This window comes from Aulonocara sp. 'chitande type north' Nkhata Bay, linkage group LG3, assembly GCF_057382095.1.
Source record: "Aulonocara sp. 'chitande type north' Nkhata Bay isolate Kocher_YH1m ecotype deep benthic linkage group LG3, A_spYH_male_GT1.1, whole genome shotgun sequence".
In the NCBI taxonomy this organism is placed as follows: Eukaryota; Metazoa; Chordata; class Actinopteri; order Cichliformes; family Cichlidae; genus Aulonocara; species Aulonocara sp. 'chitande type north' Nkhata Bay.
This window is the reverse complement of record NC_141346.1, coordinates 22,048,780-22,054,681: the sequence shown is the minus strand read 5'-3', so window position 1 is coordinate 22,054,681 and position 5,902 is coordinate 22,048,780. Positions and strand designations below refer to the sequence as shown.

The 5,902-nt window shown below is 37.7% G+C and overlaps 1 pseudogene; it reads left to right on the top strand.

Annotated features, from left to right (window-relative positions):
- The first annotated feature begins 5,039 nt into the window (after positions 1-5,039).
- Positions 5,040-5,902, top strand: LOC147334558 (uncharacterized; annotated as a pseudogene).

Sequence of the window (5,902 nt, the reverse complement as noted above, 5' to 3'; positions counted from 1 at the left end):
AGGCCCTGATCATAAAAAAGACTACATTTCCGCGAAAATGACGTCACTTCCGGTTTCGGGCAGGTAATGGCGGAAATGCAAAAGTTCGCGCTGACGTCTATTCCAACGTAGGAAGTGTTATGAACAGATGATCGGATCGGCAAAGCGTGTTTCTGGAATATTATGTTTTTGTTCCTGCAAGCGCTTTTTATGCAGTTTTTGCAAAGCTTTATGTGGAAGGAAACTGTGACCTAGGACAAGCTGATGGCATAAGATGTAAGTACAACTCCTCCGGTTTCATATGCAAAAAAATTTTTTGCGCTAGCTTACGTGGTTGCAGAGCTACTGGGATTTAAAAATAGTTACGCAAAACAGAGCGTGTCCGCTCCGATCGGCTGTAAAGGGTTAATTCGTGTCAGCTGTGTTCCCTGTGTGTCCTCGTGTCTCTCACTATCCTTCTGTGTATTTATGTCAGCATCTCCCTCATGGCTGTGTGTCTCTCCCTGTTCTGTACAGGGTACAATACAATACGATAATTATAATTCTATAACTGTTTATAACTTACATATTTCTGTATAGCTTTATATTTATATTCTGTACATAGCTTGTATACCCACTACAGCCTGTACATACTTATAGTTGTAGCATATTCATAACATACCTTCATACCGTGTACATTGTAACATACCCATAATAGACCCATTTTTGTACCCTCATACCTATAACAGACCAATTTCTGTAATATATTTATATACCTATATTATTGCTGATCTATATTGTAAAATATCTATATCATGGCTAAAGCACTTCTGGATGGATGCAAACTGCATTTCGTTGCCTTGGACTTGTGACATGTGCAATGACAATCAATAAAGTTGAATTCTATTCTATTCTATTCTTGCCCGTTGTGTTTAGATTCCCCAGTTTAGTGTTGGTATCACTTTTTACCCCAGAGCAATTAAAGCTGTGTTTTTGAGTTTAAGTGCTGTCTCAGTGAGACTGCATTTTCTGTCATTTCTTGGCTGTATTACACAACCACATCATGACACATAATTTGTTTTGTGATATTAGATCATAATCACAAGTAAGCAACTCATGAAAAATGTGGGAAAATCTTATTTTGTTAGTTTGAATAATTATAATACACAATTTCTGTTTGATAGCGTGAGCAGACTTCTTAAACCTCTGCATAACACTTTAGGATGTATTTACTGGCAAGATCAACAGTATCAGTTCACAGTTCATGTCTGTAACCCTCTGAATGTAGACTAATAGACTATGTGCACGTTAGCATATGCTACTTCCGGTGCGGAAACTCCTGTGGGGAGCTTTGTTTCCAGTGTCCTATTCGCGCCTGGTTTACGGTCCAAAACAAGTTAAGAAAATGAATGAATCAAGCGGCGATTTACATTTCTATATATGTCTCGGGCGTTTACCCAATATATCTGTAAATGATGTCCATCGACTTGTCAATATTTTTCCCCCGCGTCTCAGAGCAAAAGAGAAAAGGGATTCAAATGTTATAATTCTCAGTCTCTGTAAACAGCTGTCGCTCGTTTATTGCGGGTGTTATGTTCTAAAAATAACCAGCGATAGGTGAAATCAAGTAGCCAATTTTATTTTTTGACGTTGCAAAACGTTTCACGGAGAAGGTCGTCTGCAGCGATCAGGACGCAGGACACAATGTGATGTAAAAAAAAAAAAAAGCATGCAAACTTGCACTAAAAAATCCGCGAAACAGCGAGGTGAAAGGTGAACCACGTTATAGCGAGGGACCGCTGTAATTTTGAAGGTAAGTCACAACATACCCTTCGTAAATACTAATATATAGAAACCCTTACCAGTAATCATTCATTTTTGAGTGGCTTTTTTTCAGACTAGCTGATATCGACATAATGGGAAAACATCTGGTTTGACTATTCTTCACCTGTAGTTTGAATGCTGAACATTTGCCTGTTTAAATCATAAGACCAGTCACTATACAGAGATGTGCTTCTGAATGTGGACGATGTGTCTTCTGCTGCAGTAATGCAGTTCTGCTTGTGCTGAGTAATGTAAACAAGTCATTGATCTAAACTCCTTAAACGTCAAAATTGATCATTAGATTTTTTATGACACAACAGTGGTGAGTGTTCCCACCTTCTGCTCTTTGTAACTTAACGCGATCTTTCCGTTTTCGAGTTTTGGACATGATTTTGGAGTATATCTTCGCAGTAGCGATTGACCGCAAAGTAAAGCTACAGGAAATGTACAATGTACCCTACATCCGGTCTCATACCAGGAAGTTAGCATTTTCTCGTGCACAGGGTCTATTGCCTCAACAGATATTTATATTGTCTGATAGATGCACATTTCTTCCTGTCGAACAGAGAGTATCCTTCCTAAATTCATTAAAGAAGTTCTGCCTGTCATCTCCCCTGGCCTCTCTCTATTATAAATTAATGCCTTGAATCTCAAATAATCTTCACACTTATGCAACACATACTTCAGAATTCAAATCCGTCTCATTTGCACCCCTCACAACCTCAACAGTCTCAACAGACTCAGGGACTGCATGTCTGCCATTACCAAATGGATGCATTCAAATATCCTCAGTCTAATTCTGGTAAAACTGAGGCTCTAGTGCTCAGCCCTAAAGTTTCTTTAGGAGGTCAATCCCTATATGGACCCCATCACCAGTAACATCAAGTCATCTGCTAAAAGCTGTGGAATCATTTGATTATTTAGGGTCCTGTGCATTAAAGTAATAAATCAAGAAAATGACTTGTCATTTCAATGCACATCTGTTTTCACTGAGAGGTTATTTGAATACTGTCATTTAATGGATTAGCAGATTCAAACAGTGGCCTGGAAATGAGTTCCAATCCCCAATGCTTGATCTAACAAAATGCATTTATATTAGATCAGGAATATAAACATGACATTTGCAAACTGAATATTTCTGCTAATGTATTTTGTAATGCTTTATATTATTATTTCTATTTAAAGTAAGATTACACAGTATAAAAAATAAATGAATACATTTTAAAAGATCAAAATAACTTTGGTAGACATAACTTACACGAGGTCGGTTAGCAAAACATTAGATTTTTGCTGTTTCTTTAGTCATTAGAAACAGCTGCAGCAAGACTTTGCATAAAATAATCTGACACGTGTGGTAAAAAAATACTTGGAATAGAGAATCTGACCACTGTAATTCTGAGTAATGGAGCCCCAGAATGTCCTTTTGCATAATACGAAAAGCCCACATATTTCTGCTGCTGTAACAGTGAGCGTCATCAACACACGCAGAGGCATCAGTGCATATCAGTCAGTGAGGTTAAAGAGGTCATTAAAGACAAGCATAACACTGCGAATAAGGTGAGTGTTCTCTGACATAACATTTTTAAATTCTCTTTCCACAGATAATCAAGTGTCTCTTTATTTCTTAAAATATTGGTATTTAATGAAAAAGACTGCAGACAGTCTTCAGGACATATTTGGGATTTTCTACACATATTTTTAAACATTTTAATTTAGTATTTGTCTCAGTTAGCTTACTCATCACTCTGAGTAGCAAGTGGCTCCATAGTGTATTGGTGAAGTTTGCCCAACAAGTTGAAGGTCCCCAGCCAGATCCTGGGAAGTGAGGCAAAAGCCCTTTGGGATTGCATCACAAAGGAGATGTGGCATAAAACCAAGCATACTGCTCTCTGCCACCTGATACCTGCTGTGGTGACCCGAGAGAAGATGAAAGAAGCTTCATCATTTTGAAATAGATTTAAATCAACAATATTAGAAGCCTTGAGCTTACTTTTTTATTAATGCAAACTGCTACACAATGTTATTGAAAAATAATGACCAATCAATACGTTGATAATTAAAGTGGGTATGCATCATGCTGCATCACTTTAAATACTATTTTGAAAGAGCTGTAAACAGAAACAAAGAAAATATCTAGTGAGACCAAGTGAGGCAGAACTATTCAGTAATAGCACAGCATAGTAATAATTTAATTGACTGTGTTACTGTTCTTATTGCATTTATGAGTAATTTGAAACTGGAATTTTCCAATTTCGGAATTTTTCAATTTTGTGTTTCATTTGGGTGAATATATTATTTGCATAAATGACGTATGTGGGCATGTCATTAAAAATAACAATGATAACCAGTTAAATCATTGACAATTTATATAAACTAAAAATAAAGATTCCATATGAGTCATGCCGGTAACACTGCTTTTGGTGGGATGGTCAATTTGGTAAAGTAAATCCGTTGGGCATCTTTCTTTGCCTTTAGACAATAATTCTGATGGCAAAAGAGCCAAACGGGACAGGCAAAAAAAAAAAAAAAAAAACACTGCTTTTGCCAGCTAAATATCTAAACTTTTCTGCTCCCCTTCAGAATCTTTTCTTTAGTAAAAGTAGCAACAAAATAGATGAAAAAACCCTTCACTATACAAAATTTATATAACTGGCAAGTTGTACAAAAAATATTTAGAAGAAAAGTGAACATTCTATGGAAAAACATTCATCAGTGTTATACTGATTCACATTTTATTAATCTATAGTAGTTCATCATATTTTATAAAGTCATATGTGTGTTCTGGCTTAGGACCATGTAATACCTTCCCCATACATATTCCACTGTAATCACAAATAAACAGAGTTCAGCCTGCTTTCAGAAATAATAGCTAACTGTGAACACAAACACCAGACGCTTTATGACAGAATGCTGTTTGTGATCACTTTATGCTGGCATAAAAGGCATTTAGCTGTTGATGAATCATATGATCTTCATGCCAAATCAGTCAAGGCCCAGGTTAGCAACAATTGTCACTACCACAGCTGGCATGCTGCTGATGCCATTTTGTATTACTGCTTAGTACAGAAAATGCCACTTTTCACAGTGGGGAGTAATGCGTGTTACTAGTTGCACCCACTTGACACAGGTATGAAAACCAATTGTTTTACATCACAGTTGCTTAACTGTCTGTCCTTCTTTTTAACTTTTCCCTCCTCATATTCTACTCATTCTTTAAATTTAATTTTCTCCTCAGACCTACGCGATTTACAACAGAAATGTCAGTTAATGCTACATCAAACTATCTTCAGGACTACATCTACTACACAGCTGGCAGCATAGTGTTCATTACCATCACTGCATTGAGAATCATCCTCCTTCTACCTCTCTGTGCCTTCGTCCTTTATCTGGGTCACCAACAATGGAAGCAGCAGCGTTCATTTAAAACAGCTAGCCACGCTGACATTTTCACCTATCACATGGCTGCCATGGAGCTCATCTTTGTCATGGGAGTCTTCCTTAGCTTTGGTGGCACATGCACTAATCAATCCGTGATTGCAGCTGTCGGATCAATAGCTAGTTTGATTCCTTATTTTGGAGAGATTCTTTTTCATGTCCTGACCTGTGTAGAGCACTACTTGGCTGTTGTCCACCCCATTATCTACATGGGTTTAAGAACTCCCCGTGGTGTCAGGATCAGAAACATCACCATTGGTTGCGTTTGGCTTCTGTGCTTTGGACTGATAGGTGCTGATGCTCTATTAACCCCTAACAACAACTACATCCAAGAGCTCTGCCTTTTGGTTCTCTCCATAATAACTCTATCTTTCTGCAGTGTCTCTGTTCTCTGTGCTTTGATTCCCCAGGGCCAGAGGAAGGAGGCAAACAAAAAGACCAAGTTCACCAAATAAAACAGAGAGCTTTCTATACAATTGCAACTATAACCTGTGCTGTGTGGTTGTGGTTTGCTGGGCATCTTATTTCCATTGCCATTAGCATGTCACCTTTATTGAGCATTAATGTCAAGTATGTACTGTTAGTGAGTACAGCTTGGTTTAACCTCCCCAGCTGTTTGGTGTTACCTCTGCTGTATCTATACAAGGAAAGAAAACTTTCATGGGTCTGTTTTAACAATAAGTGA